Source organism: Eptatretus burgeri, unplaced genomic scaffold (assembly GCF_056783735.1).
Source record: "Eptatretus burgeri isolate ZD-2024b unplaced genomic scaffold, Ebu_testis_v1 Ebu_testis_scaffold_334, whole genome shotgun sequence".
Lineage (NCBI taxonomy): Eukaryota > Metazoa > Chordata > Myxini > Myxiniformes > Myxinidae > Eptatretus > Eptatretus burgeri.
Window position 1 is genome coordinate 27,261 of NW_028222283.1, and position 23,240 is coordinate 50,500.

Sequence of the window (23,240 nt, forward strand, 5' to 3'; positions counted from 1 at the left end):
CCCACACAAACCCCACACAAACCCCACCACACACCCCCCCACAAGCTCCAATAAATTGAATTTTTTTGACTCCGCCCCTTTTTGACTCCGCCCACACACGCCCCTCCCACCGAAGCCCCGCCCACACAAACCCCACACAAACCCCACACAAACCCCACACAAGCTCCACACAAGCTCCACACAAAAACTCCACACAAGCTCCACACACACAAACCCCACACAAGCTCCACCCATATTCATCATATTCACATAATTAGTGATTAGTTAATTAGTTCCTCACACACACATGTTTATTTAATTAAAAAATTATCCAACCATCCACACAAGCTCCACTCATCCACCCATCCCCCCATCTCTCCACCCATCCATTTATCCACACAAACCTCATCCACATAAGCCTCATCCACATTGACCCCTCCCACACAAGCTCCACCCACATAAACCCCTGCCCATATAAACCCTGCCCACATAAACCCCTCCCACATAAGCCCTGCCTACACAAGCTCCACACAAAAACTCCACACACATAAACCCCTCCCACACAAGCTCCACCCACATAAACCCCCGCCCACACAAGCCCCACCCACACAAGCCCCACCCACACACACACCCCGCCAACACAAGCCCCTCCCACACACACCCCACCCACACAAGCCCCCACCGAAGCCCCGCCCACACAAGCCCCGCCCACACAAGCCCCACCCCCCTCATCCCCCTGTGCGCCCCCACCTTTGACCCACCACCTCCCTCATCCCACCCCCACCCTTCCCCACACACACACACATGGGGAGGGGAGGGAGGGATGGGATGAGGGGTGATGGGTCATTGGGGAGCGCACCTACCCCCCTCCCCCCAACCCCCCCCTTTACATCTCTTTTATTCTTTTCTTGTAATTCAGAATCAAGTAATTGTAAACAAAACAAATATAATTTATTAATATTGAAAATATTAAATATTCATTTGCGAGAATGTATAATCTTTCCCAGCAATCTTCTTCAGATGTCTTGTGATTTCGAAACTCAGACACCATATTCTGTTTTGAAACAAAAAGTGGATAATAATTAGGTTCTATAAAGATAATTACATGGTAATATGAATAAGCCTCGTTGACCACTGAATTAACACACCAGGAGCCTGTCATCCTTTCAAGGTCAATAAAATGAATTCCAGTGTACTGACAAAACCACGTCCAAACTAATGATGCAACCAACATAAGGCGACATTCTAAAGAGAGAGTGATATTAATAATAATTCAGAAATATTTACCTCCAGAAAATCATGTGTTGTACGAGTGATATTAATAATAATTCAGAAATATTTACCTCCAGAAAATCATGTGTTGTACAAGATTGCTTCAACAGCTGATGTTGTGCGATAGTGCTGAAAAAAAAAAAAATAAGTCAAGGGTATAGATGAAGAGACAGACAGGGAAAGCAACACACACACACACACACACACACGCACACACACACACACACGTTCCTCACCATTGGTTTAATTCATTCGAGATCAGAGACCAGTCATTATAAATCATTGGCCTCTTCAATAAGAGCAGAGAGAGGTAGGTAGAAAGACAGACAGAGAGAGAGGCACACACACACGTGTCTCACCATTGGTTTGATTCCTTCGAGATGAGAGGACGTGATAAGACTTCATGCCACTCATTGTAAATGTCTTTCAATTCTCTTCGAAAATCATTGATCTCTTCAATAAGAGTATTAATTTCATGAACCACGTCGTGATATGTAAACTCAATTTCTTCCAATGCCCTGTCAGGGAAAATATATATATATATCAGAATTATCATGATTTAATTAATAATCATTTGCTTCATCGTTCAAAGAGAAAAGCATACACAAACTTACCAACTCTGTAGTGGGCTGTTGGCTTCATCGGAAGAAAGATCGTCCATGCCTCAGTTGTAAAAAATGAAAATCCCGTCTGGCAGAAACTTTGTCTGGCGAACCGCTTATAAAGCAACGATGAGGAGATTGCTTAATCATTGGGTGTGGGTACAGGAAATGACAAGCTTCTCTTAATGATCTCATCTGGCCACCGCCTGAGTTGCAAATCATTTTTGTACATAAACCACGCCATAAAAGTTTTGATTCAAATGTTTTCAGTTCGTGTTCTGAGATAAAATATAAACACGAGACCTTGTCTCACAGAATAGTTCCTATTTTTTCACAGCATGACAGTCCAAAACCACTTCCTCATTCACACAGCACGGCCTTGTCAAAAAAACACTTCCTCATTTTCACGGCATGAACTGAAAACATTTGAAACAAAACTTTTTTATGGCATGGTTTATGTACAAAAATGATTTGCAACTCGGGCGGTGGCCAGATGAGATCATTAAGAGAAGTTTATCATTTCGTAATGGCACAAAAGGGGTATCTTAAAAAATATAAAGATTCAAATGTTTTGTTTTTCAATATTTTAGATGGGGATTATTGTGCAAAGAAAATTAAACTATTGAAGGAATTTGAGAATGAACAAATGTTTATAGGTTCAATGAGTGAGCTAAACAATATGCATTGGTTATTTGATAAAGAGTGCCCCGAGGCTTAGACGTTTCAGATATTTCTTTAGAATCACCTTTAACAAATCTTTATCTTGTTGTATGGGTTATTTGATAAAGAGTGTCCCGGGGCTTAGACGTTTCAGATATTTCTTTAGAATCACCTTTAACAAATCTTTATCTTGTTGTATGGGTTATTTGATAAAGAGTGTCCCGGGGCTTAGACGTTTCAGATATTTCTTTAGAATCACCTTTAACAAATCTTTATCTTGTTATATGGGCTATTTGAATAGAGAGCCCCTAGGTTAAAAGGGGAAATAAAAAAATGACCGTTTTTACAGCCATTTTTCCCTGCTGTGCAGGGGTTTGGCTTTTTCTTGAGGCAATGTTTTATGGCCGCATGTCCTTCCTGACACCAACCCTGGTCGCCTCTTACGACACACAGGGATATGGTACACCTATTCTAACCGGGGCATACACCGGGACCAGTACACTGGCACTCATTTCGCCGACCTCGGAAGGATGGCAGGCTGAGTCAACCCCCTGGTGTTAATTCAGCAGCCAACGGGATTTGAACTCAGGACCCTGGGATCCCAAGCCGCCACCCTAACCACTAAGCCAACACCAGGCTCCAGGTTAAAAGGGGAGACAAATAAATATACCTTGGGCTAAAAAGGGGATTTATTTTTTCAGGGGAAAAAAAGAAAAATTTCATGGCTGAAATTCCCCCATTCATTTACATGGGGAAAAGTGAGCCAGAACCAGTATTCTTTCCCTACTTATATTTATATATATATATTTATATATATATATATATAAATATATATATATTTATATATATATATATATATATATATATATATATATATATATATATATATATATATATATATATATATATATAGGGTAAGAATACTGATTCTGGCTCACTTTTCCCCATGTAAATGAATGGGGATTTTCAGCGATTCATTTTTTTTTTCCCTAAAAATAAATCCCTTTTTATCCCAAGGTATATTTATTTGTCTCCCTTTTAACTTGGAGGTTGAACCTCATTGAATTGAACACCTGGGGGTTGAACAGCTCACTCATTGAACCTATAAAGATTTGTTCATTCTCAAATTCCTTCAATAGTTTAATTTTCTTTGCACAATAATCCCCATCTAAAATATTGACAAACAAAACATTTGAATCTTTATATTTTTTAAGATACCCCATTTGTGCCATTACGAAATGATAAACTTCTCTTAATGCTCTCATCTGACCACCTCCTGAGCCACATATCATTTTGAGATTATAGTAAATTGTTTTTTCATTGTTCAATTGATAACCATCAAAGTTTTCAGTCCATTCAAGGATATTCATTTTTTTCTTTACATCCTCTAACTTACTAGTTTTTAAATTAATTCGCTTATTTGTTTTATTTACCTTTGTTTTAGTTATTTTTTCAATAAGACTTATTTGATATTTTTCACATTCATTATGTTTTCCATTTATATACCAAGACTGAGATTTTCTCCACTCTTTAGTTTGATTAATACTTGGTTTAACCATTTATATATTGTGAAAAACCAGGGCGGTAGCCCTTAAAAACCCTAACCCATCTTCCCATCGTTAAAACATAATCTATTTTATACACTCTATCATACAATATCCATATGGAACACAATCTATTCCATTATCTAAAATAAATCTCTTATCATCAAAGGCTCCTAATGCCTTTTTATTTACTTCTTCACCATATATGTTATGTTTATAACTTCTTATTGTATTCATTTTCCTATATTCTTCTTTCTTATTCATCAAACAATTATAATAATTTCTAAAAGTTATTGATTTCTTTATTACATATTTCTTTATTCCCTTTAACCTCTTATCAATCTGTTCACCATACTTATAAGCATATGCCTTTGCTCTCAATCCAATAAACTCACTCATTACTTTTCCACCCAACTCATCCTTAAACTTACCAATAACCTTTTCATTCTTTTTGGAAAATAACTCACTCTTCTTGCTGAAATTACTTGTATCATATACTCCAATATTTTTCTTCATATCTTCATAAACATCATCAGTTTTTATATCTAGGATAAAACTATCAGTATCCATATACAACAATGAAACATTTTCACCATACTCTTTCTTTAAGTCATTATACAAATAATCATACATCAATATCTTTGATAAATCAAGAACTGCTGTTCCAATATAAATTGGTTTATCCATTACAATACTTTCCTTTTTCATATGAATTGCAGAAAAGTTCTCTGAAAAAACCTCTTCTCTCTCAAAACTTGGTTTATTTATCAATCTCGAAGCTTCTTTCCAAGATGTTGCGAATCTAATGTTTTGCCTGTTTCTAACATTTTCCATAGTCTTTCCAAATACAGCATTATTCATTAATTTATAAAAGTCCCCTTCAAATTTTACTTTTGTATTTGCTCTCATATCTGTATTGAATTGAATATACTTTTTCACCCAAGGACTTTGTTTAAATTTTAAAACTCTATGAATTTTAGCTACTCTCAATCCTTCTCTCAAAAACTGTTTTAAGCTTCTCTGATGCAAAACATATCCCTCTTTATCATAGAATGTTGTTAATAACTTTTCTGTTGATTTACCTTTAATATTAAAACTTTTATGATAATCACTTAACCATTCTTTCTTTGGAGTTTCTTTCTCACATGCAAAAGGAAGATCTTTATGCTTATTATGAAGATCACTCGGGTACCTCAAATCAACTTCAAAATAATAACCTTCTTCTTCGTCATTCAATTCCTCTTGAGAAGAAATAACAATATTCATCAAAGCCTTTTCATAATCCTTTTCTTCCACCCACTCTAATTTACCATAAGGCAGAGATTGAGACATTGCCCATCCATACAAATTATTAGCATCAAAATACATCAAATAATTACTATCTTTTTCACTATCATAATTTGGAAGATATTTATTATTTGCTTTAGCATATCTTTTTGAACATACTTGTGATATTCCACCTCTCTTGGACTTCTCAATCATCAAAAGCATATCCACATCACTGATTAAATCTATATCTTGTTTTGTCATTTTCAACATTGCACTCCAAGCTAAACCAGGAGCTGTGAAATAGTGGGCAGGATCTAATCCATAACAATTTTTATTATGACAGAGTGATCTAAAAGCTTCAAACACATCAGCTAACAATAAAACATCTGTTTTTAGATATAAATCGTGATATTCTCCAAGGTTCTTTATCTTAAATATTTTCCATATTTCTTGTGCGTGTTTATATTCCTTATCACTTATCTCTTCTTCATAAAGGTTATTATAGAAACTTTCTTTTGAAGGAAGTTGTGTTTCTTTAAATCTCATAAATGAATCCATATAATCATAAGGATAAATTCCCTTACTTGTAAGAATTTTCTCTTTACTTTGAATTTCATTCCTTGTTTGAATTTCCTCTCTCGTAAGAATTCCTTCTTTAATCAGAATTTCATCTTTAATCTGAATTTCCTCTTTAGTTCGAATTTTCTTTATAATTAGAATTTCATCTTCAGTTAGAATTTCTTCATTAATTAGAGTTTCCTCTTTACTTTGAATTCTCTCTTTAATCTGAATTTCCTCTTGAGTGAGAATTTCCTCTTTTGGAAAGAATGAATTAAGATTTGGAAAAGAGTCCGTGGAGCTTAGATTTGATGCGAGGTAGGCTAGTGGTGTTCCCATAAACTTGTAAGAATCTAAAAACCTAATACGAGTTATAGGTTTTGTGAATATCATTTTTGAAAATGAAATATACTTTTGACTTGTGTTTGTTATGGCAGAAATATTCCCTGGTGTTTTTGAAAGTTCATTTATAAATAGATGTGTATCATAGTTGGCGCTGTTGTGAAGAAAGACTGGAATAAAAGAAGGTAATTTATAATTAAGATTACAACAGGAATGAGCGGGACCTCTATATTTACCAGTAAGATGACAATGGTCTCTAACTTTAGACTCCTTAATTTCCCCCTCACAAATATGACAGATATTGTTCATTCTAAATTCTAATTTTTCTTCTTTGGTTAATTTCATCGGTTCATTTGTTTCTTTCATTAATTTAGTGAGTCTTATACAATCCTTTTCTAATCGTTTTACAAACTCTTGTGAAGCATTTTTTCCACGATAATGTTCAAGTTTGTTCTACTTTTCTCCAACAGATGATTTGATATAATAACAGAAACCACAAGGAATATGTTTTTGATATTTATTTGTATATGGTTCTTTTGGATTAGGAGAAGCAGTATTTATCTTTTTAAGGATACATTCAAAATCAGCGTATATCACAAATGGGTGCATGATAGATTAATTATAATCTTCAAAATAAATCTTTTCACCAGGTTTAGGCATTGTAATTACAGCTGATTTATGATTACTACAATATTTTGAATGTTGTTCTAATCGTTCTTTTGTATGAAATGAATTAAGACATCGCTTACAAGGATATATTTTGTTTGCTGTTCTGAATACCTGAGAAGAGATTAATCTTGATAAATTATTGATGTATGTGTAATGTGAATTCTTTCCAACACTAAAATATAAAAGGTCAATGTGTGTTTCTTCATTTTTATAGTTGTTTGAAATTTTTAATATTTGAACTTTGTTTGTATCCGTTAATCCATATACATTAATAGAAAGATTATTCTTTTTCTCAAATTTAGGAATATCTGTTAATGGCATTGGGAATTTAAAATCTTTAATGTCCAAGGTATTCTCATATTTCATATATTGTTTTACTCTTTCTGAATTACATTTTGATGGATGTAAGTGAGCAAGAACAGACCAGAGAAAACATTTATTATCATTGTTCTTAATATTAACAACTGCCTTCTTTAGTTTTATTTCTTTTGGTAATTCAATATAAGAAGAAGCTTTAAGAGGGTTTGATTTTAGAATGTGTATATCTAAAAAGATGATTTTTTTAATATTGAATCCACTTCCTACCACTGTATTATCAACATCCTCCTCTTGTCTTGATAGTTCTTCATAAACCCCACTATTCAAAAAATCTTGAAATGATGTTATAAAATGAAGATCTGTTCTCATATAAGGAGTTTGTTCTTCATCTTGTCTTTTCATATTCACTTTCACTCCCATATAAAACTTTAAAGTTTTTATTTCTTTTAATGCCTTTTTAATAAATTTTTCAACATCGGGTTTCACTATTTCAATTGATTCAGCTATTGATGATGGACCGGGTTCTCCAAATTGAAAAATCCTTATTTTTATATGCCCTTTAAATGCCTCATCAGTGTTTTTAATATAATAGTCTCCCTTTACTTTAAACTCATTTTTCTTGTGTTTTTGTGATTGAAGATGTTGATTATAACTACTCTTCAAAACATCCTTTGAACAGATATCACAATGTTTTCTTTCCAACTCAAGAGGAGATATTTGATGAAATAGATTAAATGTGTGTTTGTTGGTTCGGAGGTGTTTTCTATAATGTTTATATTCGTGATTACAAACATCGCAGTACGTTGTATTCACCATATTTATAGAATAAAACTTTGCTTAAACTAAAATTTTCTTGATGAAAATTTCGTTTCATTTATAGGTGAATCTGTGCTTAAAAACATTTTATCCTCCAACTTTTTCACTTAATAAATACAATGTTTCAAGACACAAAAGACAAGTTTCAATCAATCTCTTCATCTGTTAAAGATACTGAGAAATATGTCAAGGATGTAAAATTGAACAAAGATAAATATAACAACTATTGGATAAAAACTATTATGGTAAATAATATGAGTTCTTCAATTTCCTTCAGTGGAAGGGCTTTTAGTATACCTGGTAGAACATCAATTAAAGTATCTCTAACAAAAGTTTCTCCTCTCCTTCTAGTAATATATTCAAAACTAGAAAAAGCAATGAAACAAGAAAAAGTATCAAAGAACAAAAACCTTATGGATGAAGCTTTAGAAAGAAAAGATAAGACCATCTGTAATATGCAAGGAGAAATTTGTATTTTTTTCAACAACCTTAAAGATGTAAATCCTGATGAAATAAAGGATGTTAATATATCAGGTGAAATGACATTTCGTTCAATAGTAGTTAACGATAATTTTAAAATTACCTTTAATATAAAAAATGTTGTCGTTGAATCTGATAATGAAAAAAAGTATATCGATATCGATGGTAATATACAACTGAAAGTATAGATGAATTTCAGTTTAAGTAAAGTTTTACTTTATAAATATGCTAGACTTTCCTGATTCTCCATATGACAAATTTGAGAATTGTCCTGCGTGTGAAAGACGGGGATTAAACACAGAGTCAAAAGCCTATAAACAATGTATATTCTGTGATTATCTTCTAATTAATGATAATAAAAAATATAAAAAGGAAAATAATTCTTTTAGATTTACACCAAAAATGAATTACTTTACAAGATTGATTAGAGAAATGAATGTAAAGTATGAGGATGATAACACACCTTTCCTTACAAGGGAAGAAACTGAACGTATAAGAGAAATGTTCAAAGGATTGTTGTTGTATATTATTCATGGATGTAATTTTCAGGGAAATATCAACACAAGATATTGTATAAATAAAATAATGGATTATCTTGAAATTAAACCTGAACTTAGGATAAAATATAGAGTTTCTAAAAAAGCCAATAATAAATTAAATAACCTGTTTTTCAAATATATAAATGAATGATTTTTTACCTATTTGGGAAAATAAGATAAAATTTAACAACCATAAAAATCTCCCAAATTCATTAAGATGTCTCATAGTTGGTTCAAGTGGATGTGGAAAAACCTGCTTACTTTTAAAAATGCTCCTCACTCCCAACTTTTTAGATTATGACAATTTAATAATTTTCACAAAGTCGAGTTTTCAACCAGAGTATCAACTACTCTCACAAGGTTTTAATGCTGGTCTTCAAAAAGAAGATATAATCGGTTTATTTAAACGTCAAAAAAACCTAAATGCTTATAACATTGAAGATATAATTCAACTATTTTGTGATACACAGAGATGTAAAAAGAAATCAAATCTTATAACTTGTATTCTTAGTGATAATACGGATGATATACCGTCTCCCCAAGATTTGGATAAATCAAAAAAGAACCTCGTTATCTTTGATGATTGTGTTAATGAGAGAAACCAAACGGTAATGGACAGCTACTACACAAGAGGGAGACATTCTTCTTGTAATTGTATTTATCTTAGTCAATCGTACTTTCAACTTCCTCGTCGTTCCATCAGAAACAATGCTAATACTTTTATTTTATTCAAGTTAAATTCAATAGATATCAATAATTTTTGGAGAGATAATTGTTCTACATTATGTAGTAAAAAGAAATTTGAGGATTATATGAAGCACACGACTGAAAAATATAAATATATTGTTGTGAAACAAGATGAGATATTAAGGGATATATTTTTTGTTTTATAAACAATTACATATATAAATGACAACTATTATTATAAATCTTGTGGGTAAATCTGCTTCTGGAAAAAACTTTCATAAATCAAGGTTCTTGTGTAGTACAAATGAGAATATTGTAAATTTACTTAAAAAACACCCCGTGATACGCATTGTATCAACAACAACTAGAGCAATAAGACCTGGAGAAGTAAAAGGTGTAGATTATCACTATATTTCAGTGGAGGAACATATGCGATTGAGGAATGAAGGACAAATATTTGAGGAGGTTTCTCTTGGTACAACAAAATATTCACATTGTAAGAGTGAGTTAAAGAAACTAAAATCTGGTGGTGTTGGGATATTAGAAACTAATCCAGAAGGAACGAGACAAATTATTAAATATCTGAGCGGAGTGAAGATTTTATCATTCGGTTTTGATGTTGATGAAGAAACTCAACACAAACGTATGAAAAGCAGAGATGCAAGGATTAGTGAAGAAGAAATTACAACTCGCATCAATGTTAATAAAGAATTTGATGAAATATTTAAAGAAAAGGATTTATTTGAACACATCTACTTGAATGATGAAGAAAAGGAAAATTTCCCTGTTGATCTTTACAATTCATTAAATGATATTTTACAATAAATAAATGGATACAAAAGAAAGAGCAAGAAGATTTAAGGAACATCAAGAGTTGGTTTCAAAAGTTGTAAAACAACAGGAAGACATAAAGAAGAAACGCAGACAGAAACTAACGGGCGAAGAAGCATTTGAAAAAAACAAGAGAAATTTTTTAAACCACTTTTAAAAACTTCCCAAGAAAAAATGAAAGATGTTTCCACAGTTCCCACAGTAGAATATACTCCTAGAAAGCTTCAAATGTTAAAAGATTTCAGTCAAATGACGGAGGAAGAATTAGAGCATATTGGAGAATTAGAACATGATGAAGGTTTATTTCAACAACTGGAAGAGATTAATCAACCCCCTGATTATATTGTGAATGCTGTTCAAAACAATGAATATTCAGCAGATTCAAAAACCAAAGCAGGACTCATTCCAACAGAACAACCAGCAATATTTCATCTTGTTCAAGAAAAGGTATTGATATTTAATGATGAATTAAGGTTCTTAAGTTCTGCTCAACCCCCTGTTAAACTAACTCCGAGATTAATGTTTCTTCTCACAAAAGATGGAAGGCAAGGTTCAACTGTGAGGGATGAATCAAAGTATATTGATAAACCATTGGATATGGAAAATAATGATGATAGAGTATATATTGATTTGCTGAACACTCTAAATTATAAGGTTATTCTTTCTGGTAAAAGTAGGAAGAATGAGAAGGAGAAACACATTATTCAGGCTTTAAGTATCCTTGGTTCAGGTATTAGTTTTCTTCCAAATGACCCATCGCAATTAGTTAATAGACTGTTATTGTTGTTTGGCAGTAAGAAGGCTGGAAATAACAATTGTTTTAATGAAGCATCAGCCATTTTAGACCAGTTGATGAACATGAAAATAATTAATAAATCTCAATATAAAGACATTTTATCTCATATTAAATAAGATGAGAAGCACAATCCTGAGTTTTAATTTCACAACAAGCGACCACACATCTTCATTCCCATACCCACTACAACTTGACACAACAAAAGAATATGAGGCATCTTTATTGTCCATGGAGACTTATAATACCTTATTTAATATAACCGAGAAAAATGACAAGTTTAGTTATAATCCGGGAAGTGGATACAAAACGATAACAGTCTCACCCGGAGCATACGAGATTTCTCAAATATCTTCCGAAATTGCTCGTCTTATGAAAGAACAGGGTGATGAACCAAAAAATATTATTATAAACATTCAAAAACATACTTCAAAATCAACGATTAAAGTTAAAAATAACTACAAGGTTGATTTCACAATTGATAATTCATTTAGAGAGTTATTAGGTTTCTCCTCAAAAAAGATTGAAACTAATGGGACGTTTTACAGTGATAATGTCATTCAAATATCCTCAGGAATAAATTCGGTGTTAATTCACTGTGATTTGATTGATGGTGCTTATAATGATGGATTAAAAACAAATACAATATTTTCATTCAGCGCATACTCAACCCCAATTGGTTATAAATTCAATATGGAGCCTAAAAATTTGGTTTATCTACCTGTGTCAGGAAAAACCATACACAGAGTAAATTTTAGGATAACCGACCAAGATAATCGTGTGATCTCTTTTAATGGAGAAGTTATATCCATCAGAATTCACCTACGTGAAGTTTTTCAATAAATAAATACGATGGTTATTGTGAGGAAGCACGAGTTGGGAAAATATAAAATAATTACAGGGGATGGGATGTTCCTTTCCCCGTACTACAAGGGTGAAGGTATGTATCTTGGTAGAGGATACTATAAACCTAAGAGACAAAGGGGTGTTGGACATCAATTTAGAGGAGATGGGATAATTGATACTCTCATGGGTATTGGTTCAACTATTCTTAAACATAAAGACCTAATTGGTTCAACTGCTTCTGCTGTGGGAAATGTAGCAGGTGCTGTAAAGAGTATAAAAGATGCTCAGAAAGAATCTCATAAATTACAAGCAATAAAAGAAATTAAGAAAGGTAAAACTCAGTTGTCCCCCCAAGAACGACAGAAAATAATTCAAATACTTGGATCAGGGTTTCAAAAGTTTTAACATCTTTTTTCCTAAATAAATACAAGTATGGAAGCAATTGATAGTATCTATGATTTGGATGATACTATTATTATCTCAAACTCCACTAAAAAAGAAGATTACTTCAAGGTAAATGCAATAACTGGAACAGACTGGAATACAAATGGTACAAAAAGTTTTGAAATAAATAATCAACAAACCTATTTGAATCTCTCCGAAAGTTTCTTGTTGTGTAAATTTAAATTCACTAAGGCTGGGAATAACACAAACGCTACACTTGTAAATGATTTCTTCTGGAAAATGTTTGATAGTGTGCGATTGTATATTGGAACACAAGAAGTTGAAGCGGTTGATTATGTCTCTGCTGTATCTGAAATGATGAAATTTACACTCTATACATTCAGTGATAGAATGGGAAAGGGGTCTGTCGAAGGTTTTATTCCTGATATGTCAACGGGAACAAACACAGACCCTGGATATATTCAAAGGAAAGGAATGTATAATGATGATACAAAAGCAGAAAATAGTTTTACTGTGGCAGTTCCTCTTAAAGGTATATTTGGATTTTGTGATTATGATAAAGTTCTGTATGGTCTTAAAATTAGATTTCAACTACAAAGGAATGATAATGAAAATAGATTGTTTTTTGGTGTTGGTAATGCTTTTGGTGATCAGAATAAATTTGTAATTGAGGAGATGAGTTGGTATATCAGTGAATATACTCCTAATCTTAAAACAGAAGAGATGTTGAATCGAAGACTTAACTCAAAAAAACCACTCAGTGTATCATACCTCAAAAGAAGATGTCAACACGTTAAACTCAATCAAACTACTTACACGTGGAATTTGGGTGTTCTGGAAGGAAAGCCACGATATCTGTGGATGATTTTTAAAAAGCCAGATGGTGATACTGCGACTGATAAGAATAATGCATTGAGTGATAATGCTAAGGTGAAACAACTTCGCGTTTCTCTAGATGGAACATTTTATCCACGAGATAGATTGGAAATTAATTGGGAAAGAAATGATTTTGCTGAAGCATACAAGTCTTACCAAAAGGTGTGTGAAAGTAATGGAAATAAAGAACCTATTTTGGATATGACAGCATTTAAAAGTTTGTATACAATCTATACGTTTGACCTGAGCGCTCAAAAAGAAACTATAAAGTCTAATCGAGTGGATACTTCCCTATACATTGAAAGAGGAGAGAGTGAAGAAGTTGATACATATTGTTTGCTTTTGGAAGAAACAGAATTGCAGATTAATACAGATAATGGTGTGATGATTAGTCTCACATAATTTTTTTGTTAAATAAATGAGTGGCAAAGTACCAACTGGGGTATATGTTAATCAAATCAATCTTCATAAACTATCATCTTGTGTTCAAAATCAAAAGCCTTGTACGATTAACGTTAATACAATTCAGAGAAAAGGAGCAGTAAGAATTGATGTTTTGCTCACAAGAGAACAGGTTAAAATCTTGAATGACACTGGCTCACTTAAAATTAAAATGACAAAACCAATGTTGAAAAAATATTCAATAAGAGACGAGTGGAGGATTTCTCCCATTTCTAATTCCTTTATTTGCTGGTTTAAGTGCGGTTGGAGCATTGACGGGTGGTATTTCAACAGCGGTCAAAACTGCCAACGAAAGGAAGGCTCAACTCCAGGCTCAAAAAGAATTGGAAAGACATAACAAAGAGTTGGAGAAACAAATTAGTGGAAGTGGTGTAATTGTAGATTTTGCTGAAAAATTTGAAGGTCTGCCTGATAAAGCGAGATTGTTAGTTGGAGATATGCTTTCTTCTATAGCACAAGCAGGTGTAAAATTAACGAAAAGAGGTAATGGATTATATCTTTCTAATAAATAAATGAGCATTGATGAGTGGTTGAAAGAATTTGGAAAGAATACAACATCAAATTTACAACTTGCCAAATATTGTAAGAAATTAAAAATTCATAATGTGGTTATTTGTATGAGAGATGAATTAACAAATGTGTCGAAACATACAAAGAATATTATTATGAACTTAGAAGATAATGATGGGAACGGTTCTCATTGGGTTTGTATTTTTAATAGTCAAGACAAATATTATTTTGATAGTTTTGGTCTTCCACCACCTGTTGAAGTCATAAAATTCTTACAGAATGGTGTTTATCAAACATTTCAAGTCCAAGAATTAAATTCCAAGTGTTGTGGTCAATTATGTCTATATGTGTTATTTCAACTCAACAACAAAAAAAATTTTATGATATTATTTTTAATCTAATATAAATGACTTATGTTGGTAAAGATGGTTCTATCTTTGGTGTATCTCAAGAACTGGATATTGATTTATCAAATTATTACACAAAGGCACAGGCTGAACGACATAAATATAATATAAACAAAAATATTAACATGAAAAATGCTTATAAATTAAAAAATTATCCAAGCCCGACTGACGCGAATGACTTGGTGAGATTAAGCGATTTATCACAATATATATACTTAAATAAAACGGCTGTGTATTCTAAAGATACAGAAGTGTTGATATTATCTCCAGGTCATACAGAATTCACAGTTCGAATTAAAATAAATTTTTATAAAGAAGGGCGTATCGTTTGTATGAGAATAGAACAATGGGGGTATGATATGAATGATTTAGGGTATAATTGGTCATTTAAAATTAACCTCGAAGACCTGGAACAATTAAATCAGTCTCGTAAGGAAGAATATTATCCACTTGGTATCGAGAATGAGTTTTGTGGGGCTACGATTAGTAAACAACAAATAAAAGAATTTAATAAGGGTAAATATAATAATGGTTTTGCCCTTGTTTATCTCATGAAAACAGAAAAAACAGGATTATATATAATAAGTAAGGAAATACAAAATGATTTAACTATGGGAAGATGGGGAGGTGTTTCGTGCCATAATATTATTCTAACATATATTTCTAATACATAAATGACAGCAAGAAGGCTTCAAGAAAATTATCATTTCTGTGTTCAAGCATACCTTCAAGAAAAGGGTATTCGGTATTTTAATAAATATGTTCTACAACATAAGAATGAGGTATTTTCAATAAAAGATTGGCATTATGCTGATGTTGATAAACCGACAACTTTAGATTTAATTAGAATGTTAAATAATGAAAAAATTATAAGGTTAAGAAAAGGTAAGGCTCTTTTAGAAATTCAAAAGAAATTTTATTGGTTTCCTGTTGTAAAAAAAATTATTTTGGATACAGGAATAACAAGAAATCCTGATGAATATATGTATAATATTCTATGGGGTGTAAACGATTCAAGTATAGTAAGGGATGAGGAAGGAGTTGAAGAAGAGAGGGAAGAGGAGGAAAAGGAGAAGGAGGAGAGAGAGAGAAGGAGGAAAGAGAGAAGAGAGAGAAGGAGGAAAGAGAGAATAGAGAGAGGGAGGAAAGAGAGAGAATGAATAAATATCAAAATATGGAAACCAGTGAGATTCAAAAAAGAATAGAGGTATTAAAGAAAAAAACTTATCTCACCAGGGAGGAATACAAAGAATTAAGAAGTCTATTTGCAATACTTTCAACAAAACTATTAGCATCGTCAAGCTATTCATTTTAATTCAAGTTTTTTCTTAAATAAATGGAGGAGAGAGTGAAGGCATTTCTAAGGATTCTTTATGTTTTAAAAATTAAGATTCAAATGTGCATGTTGGAAACTAAAAAGGTTTTTGCACTCTGCAGAAATTTTTCTCATAAATAAATGAGTTATTGTCTCAAATGTAAAAAGAAAACTAATACTAAAAATATTTCATATATTAAAAGTAAAAATAACAGGGTTATACAAAAAGGTATATGTTCGGTGTGTGGTTCAAAAAAAAATCAATTTATCTCCAAACACAAACTCGGAGGAGATATACAAAAGTTTTTATCAGGAAGTAAATTTACAACTACTGGAATACCAGGGGAATTACATCTTCCAGGGTATTCTTTCTGTGGTCCAGGCACAAACTTGGATAAAAGATTAGATGAGGCAGACAATCCTAAATCCTGGAGTAAACCAATCAATAGAGTTGATGAAGTGTGCATGAGACACGATATTGATTATGGGAATACCACAACGTTGGAAGAAAAGCATGAAGCCGATAGAGAAATGTTGTATAATTTGTCTCTGATACAAAATCCAACCTTGAGAGAAAAAGTTGATAGGTTCATCGTGAAGAAGATGATTAGTGCTAAATTGAAACTTGGACTTGGAAATTCAAAAACTTATAGGCTCTAATGATGCCATTAAGACTGAAGAGCAATTAGCTGATGAATTACATAAACCAATATTCACAAAGTTTCAGAGAAGGAAAGTTTATTCCAAGGAAGTTGATTATATCTGGTCTGCTGATTTGATTGAACTCAATAATGATAAGGGGTACAAGTATGCTTTAACCGTTATTGATTTGAGGAGTAGATATGCGTGGGTTGTCCCTTTAAAAACAAAACAGGTAATACTCTTATGTTAGCTTTTCAACAGATATTTAATAAAAGTAAGAGAAAACCTAAGAAATTGTGGACTGATGAGGGTAGAGAGTTTTATAACAAGACATTTATGAATTTTCTAAAAAATAACAGTATTACATTATACAGTACCTTTAATGAAGGGAAGGCAGTTGTTGTTGAATGTTTTAATCGTACCTTAAAAGAGAGACTATATAAAAAATTCACACAACTCGGTTCACAACAATGGTTATCTTTTATTCAGGATATTGTGGATAAGTATAATGACACGATTCACACGTCAACGAATATGAAGCCATCAGAAACATTTACAAAATTAAAATATGAAAAAGAGATTAATGTCAGAAAACCTAAGTTCAAAGTTGGTGATATCGTAAGAATATATAGGTGGAAATCTCATTTTGAAAAGGGTTTTACTGAACGATGGACGAAAGAACTTTTTAAAATTGTTGATGTAATAGATACAGTTCCTTGGACTTATAAAATATATGATTTGGAAGGGGAAGAGATTTTAGGTTCATTTTATTCACAGGAATTACAAAAGACAAAACTAAGCAGATAATACACCTTTGTGGACACTAGAGGGACAAGTCCGAGGTGTATTACAGTATATAATGTGTGTCAAGGGGGACGTTCTTAGATCTGTGAACCCCAAACACAGAATCCTCAACTGAATAGTCAAGGTTTAACTTTTGTTTGTGTGTGTGTGTGTGTGTGTGTAATGGGAGCAATAGGTTGGCGCTTCACTCCCTCCTACTATACACCGTTGTGGACACTCGAGGGCCAAGTCCGAGGTGTATAACAGTATATAATGTGTGTCAAGGGGGACGTTCTTAGATCTGTGAACCCCAAACACAGAATCCTCAACTGAATAGTCAAGGCTTAACTTTTGTTTGTTGATGTGTATGTGTGTGTGTGTCCCAACCCTCACATTCAAAATCTCAACCCCAACCCTCACATTCAAAATCTCAACCCCAACTCAATCCTCACCCAACACAGTCTTTTTCAAAATGAGATTTCCACCTATATATATATATATATATATATATATATATATATATATATATATATATATATATATATATATATATATATATATATATATATATATATATATATATATATATATATATATATATATATATATATATATATATATATATATATATATTTTACGTTTTTTTTTTTTTTTCTCTTCTTCCAATTCTGTCTTTTAAGGCTTTCAGGTTTGATGCCGTAGAAAGGGGGAGTAAGCCTGCACTTTCTTCCCAGAACTTTCTTGATCTTGCTCCCATCAAGCACCATCCGACAAAGAACTACATCGATAGGTTTAGATCCCAAAGAGTGATAGCAACTCCAAAAGTCTCCAAAATATAAATAAATAAAATAATAATAATAATAAATAAATAAATAAATAAATAAAAGCCCCCAAAAAAGTTTCAAGTGTCCAACATAAACCCAACTTTCCAAGTCTTCAAGGTATAACCACATTCCCGTTGAGTTTCCAAGATATGTATCACATTGTGAGTTATCAATCCAGAACCCACATTTCAAGTATTCAAAGTAAAACCAACTTACAAAGTCTCTTAAGGATAACTCATTTACTGATTTTTTCAAAATTTGTGAGTCTCCAAGGTAGACCCCATATTTAGAACCATCTTGGCAGAACCCTTTTCCTGAGTCTCCAAGGTAGTTATTTAAACCATCAAGGCAGAACTCATTTACTGATTTTTTCAAAATTTGTGAGTCTCCAAGGTAGGCCCCATATTTAGAACCATCTTGGCAGAACCCTTTTCCTGAGTCTCCAAGGTAGTTATTTAAACCATCAAGGCAGAACTCATTTACTGATTTTTTCAAAATTTGTGAGTCTCCAAGGTAGGCCCCATATTTAGAACCATCTTGGCAGAACCCTTTTCCTGAGTCTCCAAGGTAGTTATTTAAACCATCAAGGCAGAACTCATTTCTTGATTTATTCAAAATTTGTGAGTCTCCAAGGTAAAACTTGTATTCTGGCTCATCAAGGTATAACTTGTTCAGTGGGTATTGTCTTGATAACTCACAATGAGTACTATTGCTGTAAAACTCTTTTTCAGGATTTTGCTGGTCTCCAAGGTATAACTCTTTGGTTGGGTCATCAAGGACGAACTCGTTCTGTGGGTCTTGGTCGCTCATAAGGTCTTCAACCAAGCCAACAATTTCGCCCCAAGTTGTAGCAAAAGCAGTATTTTCATTTCGTATTTCAGACACAATTTCCTGTGAGAGAAAATAATAATGTATTAATTAAGTTATTTAATTATTAAATGAGTATGCTTCAATCAAAGTTTGAAAATAGGAAAATAAAAAATCTTACCTCAATAGATAAGAGGTTTGAATCCAGTTCATCAACTTGAAGGTTTAGTTCCATACAAGACAGAGAGTTCCAAGGAACACCAAAGTCATCCCACTCAAGGTCTTCAACCAAGCCAACAATTTCCCCCCAAGTTGTAGCAAAAGCAGTATTTTCATTTTGTATTTCAGATACAATTTCCTGTGAGAGAAAATAATAATGTATTAATTAAGTTATTTAATTATTAAATGAGTATGCTTCAATCAAAGTTTGAAAATAGGAAAATAAAAAATCTTACCTCAATAGATAAGAGGTTTGAATCCAGTTCATCAACTTGAAGGTTTAGTTCCATAGAAGACAGACAGTTCGAGACAAGCACACAGAACACCATTGCCAGCAAAAACAAATGTTTAAAATGGAGCCTGGGTTTGAAGCTTTTATAGAGAAAGACTGGTGGGTGTGGTTTCCTTTGGAAATTCCCTGGGCAAGCCTAGGCCTGCCATTGGGAAATTTTTCAAAACCATAACATCCTGTAATTTTCTAGTGATTTCTTTGTGAGTCAGAGATGAACTGGAAATGATGTAAGAGTGGGCGGGGCTTAGCAAAAGTAGGCGGAGCTTAGGAAAAGTGGGCGTGGCTTAGAAAAAATACCTTATGAAAAGTGGGCGGAGCTGAGCAAAAGTGGGCGGGGCTTAGGAAAAGTGGGCGTGGCTTAGAAAAAATACCTCATGAAAAGTGGGCGGAGCTTAGCAAAAGTGGGCGGAGCTTAACAAAAGTGGGCGGGGCTTAGCAAAAGTGGGCGGGGCTTAAAGAAAAGTGGGCGGGGCTTATTGAATACCTTGTGGAAAGTGGGCGGGGCTTAACAAAAGTGGGCGGGGCTTAAAGAAAAGTGGGCGGGGCTTAACAAAAAATAACCTGTGGCTCAGGAGGTGGTCAAACAAGAGCATTAAGAGAAGTTTATCATTTCGTAATGACACAAATGGGGTATCTTAAAAAATATAAAGATTCAAATGTTTTGTTTGTCAATATTTTAGATGGGGATTATTGTGCAAAGAAAATTAAACTATTGAAGGAATTTGAGAATGAACAAATCTTTATAGGTTCAATGAGTGAGCTGTTCAACCCCCAGGTGTTCAATTCAATGAGGTTCAACCTCCAAGTTAAAAGGGGAGACAAATAAATATACCTTGGGATAAAAGGGGATTTATTTTTAGGGAAAAAAAATATGAATCGCTGAAAATCCCCCATTCATTTACATGGGGAAAAGTGAGCCAGAATCAGTATTCTTACCCTACTTATATATATATATATATATTTATATATATATATATATATTTATATATATATATATATATATATTTATATATATATATATATATATATATATATATATATATATATATATATATATATATATATATATATATATATATATATATTTATATATATATATATATATATATATATATATATATATATATATATATATATATATATATATATATATATATATATATATATATATATATATATATATATATATATATATATATATATATATATATATATATATATATATATATATATATATATATATATATATATATATATATATATATATATATATATATATATATATATATATATATATATATATATATATATATATATATATATATATATATATATATATATATATATATATATATATATATATATATATATATATATATATATATATATATATATATATATATATATATATATATATATATATATATATATATATATATATATATATATATATATATATATATATATATATATATATATATATATATATATATATATATATATATATATATATATATATATATATATATATATATATATATATATATATATATATATACAGATATATATATACAGTAATCCCCCGTTTCTCGCGGAGGTTATGTTCCAAATCCGCGATGAATGGACGCCTCCACAAAACACATTTTAAACACATTTTAATCTCGATTAAACACATAAAGAAAACATTTGAAGCATAAAAATGCTTACTGTAAACTCAGTAACGTTGCAAAAACATTGTGATGGGCAGTTGCTGGCGTTGTTTCTTCATGGTGGTGAGGAGAGTTTTCGCCATTGTTGCTAAGTATTCAAATGAGAGGCCTTCGTCGTCGTGCTCCTGCAATGGATCGGATTGTTCCTCCTCCTCCTCGCATGCAGACTTCGTAAGCTCAGCCAAATCCTCGTCCTTTAATGGGTCAGAGTTGGTTTCGATGAGGTCATTCACTTCGTCGTGCGTCATGTCGTTGAATCCTCCTCCTAGAATCTTCGCCAGCTTGACCGCCTTATCGATTGCCGAATGGTGAATTTCGTGTGGAGAAAAGGCCTTGTATTCGTGGATGCATTCTGGCCACAGCTTCTTCCAACAGGCGTTTAAGGTTTCTTTTTTCATTTCTTGTGGAGCCTTCTGAATTATTTGGAGATACGTTGCTGTCGTGAAATCACGCCAATACGCCCTCAGAGAAAAATTGTCGTTGCAATCCATGGCCTCCACGAGGTGCTGCAGGGTGTTGTGAATGTAAAGCGCTGATGTTGGCTTCATCCTTCCTGATGTAGCGTATGGTCGATTCATTCAAACCGTAATGGTGCCCAACCGCAGCAAACGTTTTTCCTTTGGGCGGAATGGTAGGGCTTGTAGAAAAAAACGTAGAAAATATCTGTCGTTTACAAGCGAAACACTCAAGACAGCGAGAGTGCGCCTCGTGGGCAGCAGCCAATCAGCGCCAAGGAGAAATGAATAGCGCACTCTCTGTCTTTCTTTCGTGCGTTGTGTCGACAAACATACAAATTTTTTTTTGTTTGTTTTATTATGAAGATACTTTCGAGCGCCACGCGTTATAATTTATTGCTTAAATAATTTATGTTTTATATTATTACCGTGATGTACCGGGGGAATCCACAGAAAAAATTAGTTACGTTCCAAGGGAAAACCCGCGTTGAACCGGGGGAGCGATAGGTGAACCGCGATGAAGCGGGGGTTGACCATATATAAATACATATATATATATATATATATATATATATATATATATATATATATATATATATATATATATGTTGTTACGGTTGTGGAAATTCGCAGAGCACAATATAGGTCCTTAGATCAGTTATGCCGGTAAGTCTGTGTTCAGATAGATTTCCCCACCGTTGTCTTGTAGTCAGGTCAATATATGGAAAATACCCCCTCAACCCCCAAAAAATTGCTACAAAAGGTTTCTCAACCGATTCTGGTAGGTTTTAGTGTACTTTATAACATACTAAAAGTTTACCATAGTATGACCCCCGGAAAAGTGTTTTTTCAAGATGGCGTCCAAGATGGTTGCCAAAACCTTTTAATGATCATAACTCTGTAACTATCAACTCAAATTTGATGATCTTGGTGTCTATTCCTAGGTTTTTGGGGGCAAAGAACACATTGAGATCATAAAAAATGATGTTGGCCTTCTATGTAACATCAAAATCCAAAATGGCGTCCAAAATGAACACATTGTAACCATTTTTATATCACATAGCGTAAGTTAAGATTTTTTTGCTGCAGTGGCTTTCCATATTTTCAGTGCTGCCATCAGTTGAGAAACCTTTTGTACCAATGTTTTGGGGGTTGAGGGGCCATCTTCTTGTTGACAAGTGCCTGCATAGCCAGCTTATAACGGAAATGGCCAAAGACAATCCCGAGATTCAGACTGCTGGATCAAGCCGAGGAATTGTACTCCTCCCTTCTTCGCGGAGAGACGACGCTAGGAGATGCTGCTTATTCTGAGGTTTTGATCCAACTCGA

At 32.9% G+C, this 23,240-nt stretch overlaps 2 long non-coding RNA genes across 2 annotated transcripts; both read right to left on the bottom strand.

The window, feature by feature from the left end:
* Positions 1-864: 864 nt before the first annotated feature.
* LOC147007307 (uncharacterized) lies at positions 865-3,220 on the bottom strand. The gene is made up of 3 exons (XR_015054276.1): positions 1,611-3,220; positions 1,323-1,380; positions 865-1,033 (listed from the first exon to the last, which is right to left on the bottom strand). It is a non-coding gene; the product is annotated as an uncharacterized LOC147007307 (long non-coding RNA).
* A 14,100-nt stretch (positions 3,221-17,320) lies between these two features.
* On the bottom strand, positions 17,321-20,551 carry LOC147007308 (uncharacterized). Its single transcript, XR_015054277.1, has 3 exons — positions 19,692-20,551; positions 19,418-19,594; positions 17,321-19,320 (listed from the first exon to the last, which is right to left on the bottom strand). It is a non-coding gene; the product is annotated as an uncharacterized LOC147007308 (long non-coding RNA).
* Between the last annotated feature and the right edge of the window lie 2,689 nt (positions 20,552-23,240).